General features: G+C 39.5%; 1 protein-coding gene across 3 annotated transcripts in view; it reads right to left on the bottom strand.

Moving 5' to 3' along the window:
• SVEP1 (sushi, von Willebrand factor type A, EGF and pentraxin domain containing 1) overlaps positions 1-12,762 on the bottom strand; it is a 2,252,988-nt gene that overhangs the window by 521,693 nt on the left and 1,718,533 nt on the right. The window lies entirely within an intron of this gene.

Genomic DNA, 12,762 nt, shown 5'->3' with positions numbered 1-12,762 from the left:
GTATGGAAAGCTTACATGTATTAATTTGAAGGCAAATGTAATTTTTTTTTTCTTTACACTAAAAAGACAATTTTGATAGTTATCCTTTCTACTTTACAGAAGAGTGAAAAGCAATTTATTGCATAACATAAGCATATGTTACCTGCTTTATTTCTACAGAATGAAGAAGAGAAGTAATATCTGCAATCATGACCAACATTAGGGGAAGATACCTCTATAACTTAGAACCAGAAACAAAAAAGGAGACGTGCTTTCACAAAAATATGTCAAAAAACAACAACAAAATTGCAGTGTGTAAAAGGCAGACATTCAGAATCCACTGATATTTTCCAAACCTTGTAAAACACTCGACTGTAAAAACGAGTGTCATCCAACAACGAAAATAGTGATCAGCCTACAACTCGGGTATTTTAGTAGACAAGAAACGCAGATGAGTATGAAGTATATCATCTACCTTATGAACAGGCAGTAACCAAATGGGACAAACAGCTGAGAAGGAAGACCTTCCTAAAGTGTATTGAAGAATTTCTGAAGCATTTTTGATTTACATTTAATTTAAGTTTCATTTGTATTCTTCATGCTAAAATTACAAGAGATTTTGCAAAAAAAATAAGATTATGGTTTGCTGTTTGATTTGTTAGTTTCATTACTTATTCAATTTTCTTCTGTAATGACACTTGCAAAGTGATGTCTTGTGTCTTAGACAATAATTTATATACCATTGCAAAAATGTATAGGTAATAAAATAACTTACCTGTTTAGAAGAACGCCTTCTTACTCACATTATAGTTTCATTACTATATTGTCACATTTTTTAAATGTTCAATCTAGTTTACAACTAATCTTTCTAGGAAGTGAAAAAAAAAACTCTTGACTAATACATTTGGTTGGAAATGCAGTATTCTAAATATTAATTTATGCACTTAGGCATGGTGGTTTATTCTTTCCTGATATCATGGCAGACATCTTCACTTGTGAGAAAAATTTCAAAGGGCCTTATTTATCAATGAAATAAAATGCAAAAGCAACACACATTTTCCTTGAAAAATATCATAATTTGTTATTGAGAATGGTAAGGAGGTTATACACAATTTACTTAATTTCATGGGTTTGTTCCTTACACTTGCTTCAGGATGTGACTAATATGCTTTAAGATTCTTTACACAAATAAAAATAAAAAATACTACAGCACAGCTACTACATATTTTCAAAGCTTCTGTATCTGCATCCATTAGTTTTTACATTTAACTATTTCAAGTTTTATTTCTACTCATAAAAGTGCAAATAATTTTGGAAAACAGTACAGATTAAACGTGCTTTTTACTGTTTTAATTTCATTGCCTATTGAAGTTTCCTGCATAACCACTCCCACAAAATGACATGAAAAATACTAAACATGGTTTAAAGATATGAGCAAAACATTCTAAGTAATCCAAAACTATTTTTTATTTTATTTTATTTTATTTTTTTAGTAGAGCAATTGCTGACTTACATAGCGAATTCACTATGTCATGCTGTATGATAATTTTCCATATAAGGTGGTCCACCTTTAAGGCATACAGTAGTTGTTATGCAATTACTATAACGGTAGATCTGTGTTGTCTTAGTTTTCATCCACCTCATCCATTGGGTTACTGGATCTGACCGGATCCAACATTGTACTTTTCAGAAGCTTTGAATCCAGGGATGTGTTGCCTCCCTTACCCATAATCCCACCTGTTACCAAAAATACCTCAGATCAAGTCTGCCTGCTTATAAACATAACACTAACCTGGCGGCCACTGTATACATCCCTATTTGTCATGCTGGACCAAAAACCTGGCAATAACATGAAAAACAGCAACAATCATGCTGGGTCCAAGAACAAGGCCCCTGGTCATTTCCAGACATTGACAGGAGCAAAAAAGAACAATTTAGGCAGGGGGACAGAGGGAGGGATACTGAACTGGACAAAAAACTAGATAACATGGATCTAGCATTATAGCAAGTAAAATGTTTGTCCATTTCAACCACTGGGATATATTTCCAAGCTATTGAGACACCTGAGAGGTATCAAGGAAAGATATTCCAGAAAATGGTGGAGACAAAGGATGTATGGGATCTGAAATGCACATCCTGATTGTAGTGAGACACAAAGGTATATAATAGGAACCTTACTCATAAAGGCAGTAGAAGTAGCTATCAGCCTCATAGAATGAGTATTTGGTTTGTTGTGCAAGGACAATCTCAACTTCTTGTTCACAAACATTATACAGTCAGAAAGTCACCCGGATATAGTGATCTTTGATACTCCTTGACCAATTGTAGCTATATACAGAGAAATGAAAAGCTGATCAGATTTTCTTATATTCTTTGTTCTGTGCAAATATAACTCAAGCTGCTGATGGACATCTAACAAGTGTAGAATATACTCTCCTTTGTTAGAACATTTTGAGAAAAACATTGCTTGATTAAGGTTCATTTCAGACACCACCTTAGGGAGAAATTTATGATTTTTTCTTAAAGACACTCTGTCCTGATGAAAGACCAGACATGAGGTTTGCAAGATAAGGCCTGCAACTCCATAACCCACCTTACAGACATGACAGCCACCAGAAAGAGTGTTTTCCAAGAAAGATATCTGAAGTCTACTGTAGTGGCAGGCTCAAAAGGTGTTTTTGTTAAAGCCTGAAGCATGATTGTAATGTCCCAGGGAGAAAAAGGAAGGTTTCCTTCAAAAAGCTTTTGAAATATTTAGAGAAGCAATAGAAGTCTGATCATGCCCAATGTGAAAACAGAAAATGGCTGCTAACTGTACTTTGGTGGCAGAGAAGCTGGATCCCTTGTAAAAAAAGCTCTGTCAAGAGATCTAGAATGGATGGAAGAAGGGCTGAAAAGAGATCCAGCCCTTTGGAAGAAGCCCATATGATAAATCTTCTCCATTTACTGAAATAAAATATGTGGATTTTTGGAGCAGAAAGCCTGGCATCTCTGGCTACTATCAGAACTGGAGGAACCATGCAGTTAATTTGATGGTCTTTAGATCCTGGTGAGGCTGACCAGGTGGGTGATTTAGAAGATAAGAGTGTGGATCCAGCACCCAGGATGGATGTATTAGACAAAAGAGGAAGGGAAACCAAACTTGCCAGAGCTGGTCAGAAGGGGGTAATAAGGATACTCTGGCCTTGCACCTTCTAGTTTTCTGAAGAAATTTTGTTATGAGAAGAATGGGAGGAAAGGCATAGAGGAGACCCAGGGGCCAACTGTGAACTTCAGCATCCCTCGGTGACTGATGCTGTGGAGAGATCAGGGCAAAGTAATTGCTGCAATTGTTGTTTAGGTATGAAGCAAAAAGAGTGTTGTAAGGTTGGCTCTAGTGACTGAAAATCTGTATTGCCCTTAACTGATTGAGGAATCACTCATGGAGCAGGAGAATAGATTTGCTCAGTTTTATCCACCAGAACATTGGAAGTCCCCAGTATATGTGTTAAAATCAGAAAGCAGTGGGAAGACATCATCCATTGCTAAACCATAATGGCTTCCCAGCATAGTAGATGAGAACAGGTTTCTCCCTGTCTGTTGCTATACCATACTACTGCCATATTGTCCATCTGTATAGCTATCACACCCTCAAGGAGGGAGTCCTGAAAGGCCTACAATGCTAGACACTGATGTGAAGACTGGCCTTTATGAGTGACCAAGAACTTTGTGCCTTGTTCCCCTTGAAATGTCCAATCCCCCCACCCCAGAAGGGAAGCATCCCTGATGACTGTGACTACTGGAGGTGGAGAAGAGTATGGTCAACCATTTGATACAATGGGAGAGGTCAACCACCAACTAATGTGTTTCTTGCAAATTGGTGTAAAGCATATCAGTGCATGCAGTTGATGGGACATCAGGGACCAATGAACTAAGACAGTCCACTGCAGAACTCTCATGCAATATTTCACATGCGGAACCAATGTGATTGAAGCAGCCATTAAACCTAAAAGTCTGAGAATAAGCCTCACAGCAGGAGAAGAATGGAGAAGAATTTCTGAAGCTACTTGTTGTAAGAACAACACTCTGGACTGTGGAAGGTTGGCTATCTTAGAGTTTGTATTCAGGCTGCACCCAAAACTCTTTCAGCTATAGCAGTGTTAGCTGAATCTTTGCAAGATTGCCTATGATCCTCAACTGTGAGGCAATGTGGAACAAAAAGTCCCTGTGTTGGACAAATAGATCCTTGGATAATACATTGAGGATCCAATCCTCTAAATATGGGAATATCTGGGACCCCTGTAATTTGAGATATGCTACTACCACTACCATACAACCTGGGGGCTTGTAGTGAGTCAGAGCTCAGTCCTCTGAATTGAAAATGATTGGCTCTTAGCTAGAAATGGAGAAATCTCCTACCTCACTATCTTGATATGACAATAGATATCCCGGAGATTGATTAAGCACATCATACCTCTCAACTGTACAGATATCCATAGAATGTCCAGATTTTTACCTCATACTTTTAGTCTGTTCTTCATAAAAATTGTGTTTTTAGACAAATCTCTAGGATGATCTAAGGATTAAAGTCACTAAATAATGACATGCATTTGAGTTTCAGATATCATATCTTTCAGAAAATGCATGATAACACAAATCCTGTTATTCTAGCAAAATTCTAATTTTATAAGAGCAATATTTAAATTGTGTCCCTATTTTTGGACCTATCCCCCCATTTTGTCAGGATTTGTCCAGATTTCATGAGCTAAGAGGTTGAAAGGTATGGTCATCCTTCCTCAGAAGATGTAGAATGGACTGAACCATTACCATATAGAATTTTGTCTGTTTCATGAACTGATCGAGGTGGTTTAGGTCCAAAATCAGCCTGAGGTCCCTATTTTTTTCCAAACTAAAAAGAACCTGGAATAAACTCTGGACCCTGACTGGTCTGGGGGTACATGCTGGATGACACTTTTCTCTAACAGCTTTTTATTTCTGCTGCTGCAGATCTCATTTGACTGGGTGGTATGCCTGGACTCCTTCTCGCTTTTTCTGTGGAGGGGAAACAAACGGAATAATTTAGCTTCTGGTGATTATCATCTACATCCATGAATCTTACATGATGGCACACCAGGCTTGAGGGTCCAGGGATAAATGTCCCAAACTAACTCCAGAGTGTAGTAGTTGGGCAACCTTTCAAGAGCACTGGTAGGGTTTCCCTGAGAAAGGACCACAAAACCCTTGATTCTGTGGTCAGCCTCTGCCACTAGGATGATGTTCATTAAAGTTACTCTCTGCTCAGGGGTGGGGCAGGTCTGTCTAGAATGTCCTGGCTAAATCCATGAGATTTCATGAACCACAGTTTTCCCCCCTTTCTGGCTCCTAGAAAAGGTCCTTTGAGGGTTGGAAAAATGGATTCCTACTGTCTTACCTTCCCGTTCACTTCTGGTGAGTGTTTCCTTCACCTTAGGTCCAAACAAAGTCAAACCATGAAAAGGGGCCTTGATTAAGGACATCTTGAGACCTTCCACAAAGTTGTACAAGCACATCCAGGCATGCCAGCAGATAGAGTGCCTGCTGCCTTGGCCATACCATCAGCTGCTCTGGACAGTAAACATATGGATATGTTTGACATATACTGTAGGGTAGACATTTATCACTTCACTGATTTCTGGATATCCATCAGTAGGTTACCTAAGAGAGACTTGGTCAGCTCCTTTATCAAGTCTCTCTTGAAGCATGTTGTATGGGTGAGGTAATTCAGCACTCTTAACTGCAAAAGTCACTGAAGTCTATTTCCCAAATCTGTCCAAAGCTCTCAACTCCCTGTTATAGAATGGATAGAGGTATTCTCCTCTGAGAGTTCATTCTTTGTGGCTGCTACAACCATGGCATCCACTGGGGGACCCTTGCTCTACTGTATCCTTGCCCTAAAGGCAAATAAAAATCTTGTCCCATTTTTGTGGTATCAGCGCTATCACATCAGGCTCCTTGCATGCTTGTTATACAATTAGGTCTGTAAGGTCATCAGTGGGTTGTACCACACAAGAAGTAGTAGAACCAGCCCCACAGACTTCTTAGGAGAGGGCTCCTTGGAGGCCCTCTCGCTGTTTCTTCAATTCAAGAATGTCACCGAAGGTGATGCCTTCTAGCGGCGACCATGGATACCCTTCTCCCTCATTAAAATCTACATATTTAGAGACTAACTCCAGAGAGGAGTCTAGGTCTCCATTTCTTAGGAACCTGTCCCATACAGGCTTGAGGGAAGGTTCAGAATCAGACTGGTACTTGCATGAACAGCACCCCTAAGGCTGAAGGTGGCTGACTGTCTCATTGACTGGGCCATGCAGATTCAAATGCAGTAATCAATGGAGGTTGGAAAGGAGCCATGGATGATGGAGACACCTCTTCTCTCAGTGTGGAGAGAACCCTTTCAAACGCTGCAAATAGTGAAGATGCAACTGGAGTCAAAGAAGTGCTTCTCCAATCTGAAAAAGAGATAGGAGGGACATCCTCTGCTCTGATCTAGCCAGGCTGACAATGGAGTTGAGCTGTCAATCACTGAAGCACAGAGGGGAAGGAACAAATCTGAAAACTTTGGAGTCAAACCTGCTTGCAAAGCCTTGGCTCCAAGGTTTCAGTTCTGAGAGTTGTCCCTATCTGGCAATACCAGAGTTGAGACAGTAAAGGTGACAGACGGAGTTGAAGCAGAATGGACTGTCAACTTCAACATTAGTGTTCTGGGAAGGCTTGGATCTGTGGCCTTTAGATTCAAAGGTTTGAACTGAATATGAGAAACTAGTGGAAGGATAAATGAGGCCTTACCCAAGGGCTCCAGTGAGGTCAACATTAGGAGGATCCCGATTTGAATCAACATCTGAAGGAACCTCTACATCATCCTGTTTACATCTGCCTCTAGAATGCTTCTTGTTGAATGTAAGGACCTCAAAGACAAATCCATTGAAGGTGGCTAAGATGGATGCCTTTCTCGCAGAAAGTGGGAGTGAAGCCTAGGAATCTCTGGCTCAAATGAGAAACATGGACAGGACATCAGAGAATGGATTTGAGATGTTTCTGGATCCAAATATTTAGGCATTTTCAGTACAGGATCCGAGGGAACTGCAGGGTCTGGAGACCACTTTAGGGGTTTCTCTATACTCTTCTCATATTACTTTCCTCTCTCTCTCTCTCTCTCTCTCTGGGTTTGTCTCTCTCTTTTTACTTTTCCTTTGATGGCTTGAGTTTCTCAGCTTTCTGCCTGAGAAGGATTCGCTAAAGAAGGAGGAGGAGGAGCCACTTGAGCAGAAAGAAGGCCCTTTAGGACTAGCTTGTTCCATTCCTGGAGAAATCTGGATCTAAAACAGGCACACACCTCACAGTCAGTATCCAAGTGTGCTACTCCCAGGCAGTAGAAACAAAATGAATGGGGGTCCTATAGCAGAATTTTGTGGCTGCAGGCTGAACACTTCTTAAAACAAGACTTGTCCAAAATGGCAGTCAAAAGGTGTAAAGATCTCACCAACATTGTCACAATACACAATGGGTTAAGAACCCCCCCCCATCTCATAGTCGCACACTGTTTTTTGGGAGGGGGGATGATCAATGAAGTATTAGAAAATTAAGTAAAAAACTGATTAAAGGAATTAACTACCAAGTATAGGACAAAATAGCTCAAGGAAAGCACTGGTCTGCCAAGTAAATCAGAGTCCTCGAAAACGCATCCTTCTGGATCAAGCAGTAAATAAGATCTGAGGTATTTTGGGAAAAGAGGGAATTATGGGTAAAGGGGGAGTCAGACTACTTGATCTAAAGCTACTGAAAAGCACCAACATCGGATCCTATCTGATCTATAACCCAATGGTTGAATCAGACAAAGACAACCTTAGATCTTGTCTTTCTAAAACATATAATGTTCCTGTTGCTGCAATTAGCATGGAAATATATCAGCCTATGCACAAATTAAATAGTCAGGTATTGTGATATTAGTTTTTCATGATGTCATAGTAGGGGTTTTCAATTGCAAGTCAAATTTCACAGGGGCTAGCCTTATCAACAAAAGAAACTGCAAAAAATAATATTTACAGTAAGGAAGTCATGTCCAACTCCAATGTGTTTTTGCAAACACTTTCTATGGAAAGTACAGAAAGACACTTTAATGTACATTCCCTCCCACTAGAACCTAAATCTGCTATCTGCTATTGTGTTTCAACTTATCACCTGTACTAATGGCCCACCATGATAAAATAACATCTGTGTTTCTGCCACTGAGCTAGGAATTACGGAATATTTTATCTGATTATTCCTAAGATAAAAAAAACAACAAAACACTCCCAAATAAGTTATTCTACCAACTCAACTCTCCTCACAGGGCCACAGAAAAGCTGGCTTGTGATTCAAGGGCCATGGGTTGGGCAAGCCAGATCTAATACCAACTCATTCTACAGGATATTGTTATGCTGAGAAAATTACTACCTGCATAATTATTTTATACATTTTTATTCTAAATGCATTGTTCAAATTCTAATATTAAATAGCTTAGTAAAAATTGAGTGTGGACCCCCCAGAATAGTGCATTAAACTGATGCATATAAACCAGAATGTCCTTTTTAGAAAATTATATTACTTTTCAAGCCTGTGGAAAAACATTAATAGAAGACAATCTTTGGAAGTGAAGAGCACTGTATTCCAAATATATCTTAGCACACCTTTTGCATCTTAGTCATATTGGGAGAGAGATTCAAAACGAATTTATACTTGGAGAAGTGACTCTACATAGTGCTTGATTCAGCAAAAGGTCTTTGGCATTCCTCAAGCCACAGAGGAGAATAAAAAATCAAGGAGCCCTGCATGCAGTTCTAGAAGCTTAGGCACACCAAAGTAATTAGACAATTTGCACTGGCTTTGTATGCCAAAAAGAATACTGTGAGTAATGGCATGGCCCATTAACATGAAAAGTCTGCAATGGTTTATGTATAGCTCCTCGTATATGCTGGTAGTGGTACTGGGAGCATTTACTGATGGAAAGACAAAAACTTGCAGAACCAGTAACATACAGCTGGATCAGTTTTGTGGTGCATGAAGAGCTATGCTGAGTGTGAGAAGGACCACACACATACATGTTGCTGTATGAAGAGCTATGTTGAGTGTGAGAAGGACCATACACACATGCTGCTGTATGAAGAGCTATGCTGAGTGTGAGAAGGACCACACACATACACCGTGCTGTACTTTGGTGAACCTTCCCCTTCACACACACACTGTGGATGAATCAAACACTTCTGAACTATAGTTATGTAATGCACCTGAGTAGCATGCTAACTTTGCAGTGCCGTGCCTTATAATACATGAATAGAATACATGACAGGAGTTTCTGTGTGATACATGCAGTATCACGGTGGACACACAGGTGCTGTGGGGATGTTCAGCATTGAACTTAGCCATTATGCTGTAAGCTCTGTTGTCACCTGGCTACCCTAGGAATGCATAATGAGTTTCACTGACACAACAACTGCAGCAGCAGTAAAGCATTAGATAGCCTAGAAAGCATACTCTGGCATGATGTCATACCAGGGTAGAAAGTGGGATTCAGTATCTGCGTAGTGTTGTAATATGATAGATGTCCTTCAATACCCAAAACATTTCAGAATCTGGCACTAGATTTTACATGAAAAAATTATCTTTTACAAAAGAAACAGAAACACATACAAAATATTAAATTATTAAAATTACAAATAAAGTGTTATGCTACTACTACAACTACTTCAATTTTTTTATGGTGAGAATATATACCATCAGGAACTTTTCACCAGAAAGCTGCTGTTCAACAATTCATAGTATGTTTACTTTGCACTCTGATTCTGAGGTGGTGCAGCGGTTAGCATTGTTGCCTCACAGCAAAAAGTTCTCCAGTTTGATTCTCGGCTGGTGTGCCTTCTGTATGCATGACCTCCCTGCAGTCAGGTGAACTTTAAAGACATGCAGGTAGGTACGTGTGAGGGTGCCTTCTGTGAAGGTTGTGTGCCGGGCTAGCAACTCAACACTGTAAAAATCTACTGCCAATCAATAGCGGACCGGTGATCTGCTGTGGTGAGCCCTAAAAGCAGAAAGTCTACTCTGATTCTAGAATGCAGTTTTACTGGAATGAAACCATCAATCCTTCTAACAGTCTAACATCTACACTCAAGTAAGATGAGAACTCAAATCAGAAACTGGTCTAAAAACACAAAACAATGAAAATGCTGGTGCTTATTTGAATATATTTACTCATAAATTCTAAAACAATGAATATTCGGTGTAAGCTACTAACCCAAATTTGCAATACTCTGTTGAAGGCAGGTTATTCTGAAAGAGGTCTTCCATACTTCCTTGTTACTGATTTCTCATATGCATACATTATTATGATGAGGATACATGCAACGAGGACGTACATACAATAAGAAAGTGTGCAAATGTCAATGAGAAAGAGTGCAAGGGTAAATGTAATGAGGGAGCATGTAAGGCATCTGGGGTTGTAGTACTGTTATTTCTAGTGAGCAGAATCACAGGTACAAACTGGTGCTATTGTTGCCCTTATACATCCTACCCTGCTAATCATGTAACCTGTCACATGGAGATGTAAAGGAAAGGTAAAACTGTGCATGCCATGCACTCTAAATTGCAAACCTGATCACAAGCCAATGTTTTGTAGTTTGCACCCTACTGGGCAGAGGACTGCAGTCTTGGATGTTACTGCACACCTGCAACCAATGATCAAAAATAGATTTTTAGGTAGTACATACATTGCCATGTTTCCTGTAAGTGTTAGCAGATCTGATCTACTTTTGTGCATTTGTATCAGTTCCCTGTTTCCCAGCAATAGCAGCAGTATGATCAATATGCTATGTAATCCTTTACTCAGTACGTTATGCACATATCCAGCACTGACTAATGACATATATTTTGGAGACTGTGGACTTCTTTACATTCCAGGGTGACATATCATTTCAGTGAATAGGCTCTGTAGCGCTACTTTAGTTGTTATGGAATCCAAGCCTAAACACTCTTCTTGAAGAGCTGAAGAATTTCCTCCAGTATAAACTGTATTAATACTAACTAAAAGCCTTGGATGTAGTTAAACATCTGCTTTCTACTGCTTCTGTTTTGATAATACCAATTGGCAACACACATTGTCAGTGCAATATAAAAAAAAAAACACAATTCAGTAGGATTCCTAGGACATGTTTTGATTTTTTACTTTTTTTAAATATTTCTTGGCTCCATCTCCTACCCCCCACCCCTTGTCAGCTGAAATTTGGTTACTCTTGGGAACATTTCCTCATTCACTGGCTTTAGCAAATCCAACAAGCTTCCCTAGGACTTTCTCCAATTCTTATCCAGGGCCGCTAAAAGACTGAGGCACTATAGGGGCAGCATATTGGTGCCAAGGAGGATGTTTTTATTAATGAATGAATGAGTAATAAAGCACCTTTGTCTTGGAGAAAGTTAAAAATGTAATATAGTGCCATATTCACTATCAAACAAACTACACAAAACAAGTGCATGAGGTACTATCTCCTAATACCTTAGTCAAAAATTACCTACTGAGGTTTGACTGAATCATTTAGAATCAGTAGCTCATGTGAATGCTTTATGCCACTTGTTTAACAGAGAATAAGGGACTGCATTAATCTTTAACACTATCCAAAGCCAGTTGTCTTAATAATTGGATTATTTATAGCTGCTTTATGGCCATGATAATATTTTTCATATGGCCTAAATTCCCATCCTTCTGCATGCATCTGTAACATCAAGGGATAGGAATCACTGGTGGGCAGAACTGGTTGAGGAATGGTGCAAGTATTGAACTACTAGTTGGTGCTGCTGTCTGCCATTCTCAATTGCTTTTTGGGAGAATTGGTCAAGGAATTCTGCAATAACTGCAATAATTGAACTGACCAAGAATCCTAGCCAAGAATCTTATAATGTTCCACTGCATAGTTGTTGTAATGCAGTGTGGATGAGAGTGTGCATGCATGCATGCATGTGTTTGTGTGCGTGTGTGTGTATGTGTGTGTGTGTGTGTGTGTGTGTGTGTGTGTGTGTGTGTGTTTATGTGTGTTTGTGTGTGTGTGTGTGTGTGTGTGTGTGTGTGTGTGTGTGTGCACATGCATATTTGTGTGTATGTGTGCGCGCGCGCGCGCGTGTGTGTGTGTGTGTGTGTGTGTGTGTGTGTGTGCGCGCGCATGCATATGTTTGTGTCTGCATGTGTGCGTCTGTGTGTGTGTATGTGTGAGTGAGTGTGTGTGTGTGTGTGTGTGTGTGTGTGTGTGTGTGTGTGTGTGTGTGTGTGTGTGTGTAAGTGTGGACGAGTATGTGATGTATGTGTGTCACCAGAACAGGTTATCTATGTTTCAATCTACAGAAAAATAACCACTATTATTTATTAATGAGCAGCAGTATCTGATTAAGTGAATTACTACGATTCACACAGCAAGCAAGTGGAGTTAAAAGAATTAAATCCTGCACTCTTGGCTATACGGATCAGCTCTTTAAGAGCTTAGAGCTTTAATCATTTGCACTTACTTCCAGACCTTCATGAGCATCTTTGTTTTTGAAAAAGCACTGTGGATTAATATTACTGAGTTTTGCAATCAGTCGATTAGACAGTCATTAGTGTTTTACAGTTCTTCATCAGAAAATGCTTGGAGATGCAAAAACTGTTGTTCTGTTAAGTGGATTGGAGTAGTCTGCCTTTTTTTCTTTCGCTGATTTTACACAACTCCGATTTTGCATCATATTTATGCTTCCTCTATAGTTAACTTCTTT

This window comes from Protopterus annectens, chromosome 2.part0 (genome assembly GCF_019279795.1).
Source record: "Protopterus annectens isolate FY-2018-M chromosome 2.part0, PAN1.0, whole genome shotgun sequence".
Taxonomy (NCBI): domain Eukaryota; kingdom Metazoa; phylum Chordata; order Ceratodontiformes; family Protopteridae; genus Protopterus; species Protopterus annectens.
Note: the sequence above shows the minus strand (reverse complement) of the source record. Positions and strands in the feature narration are given on the sequence as shown.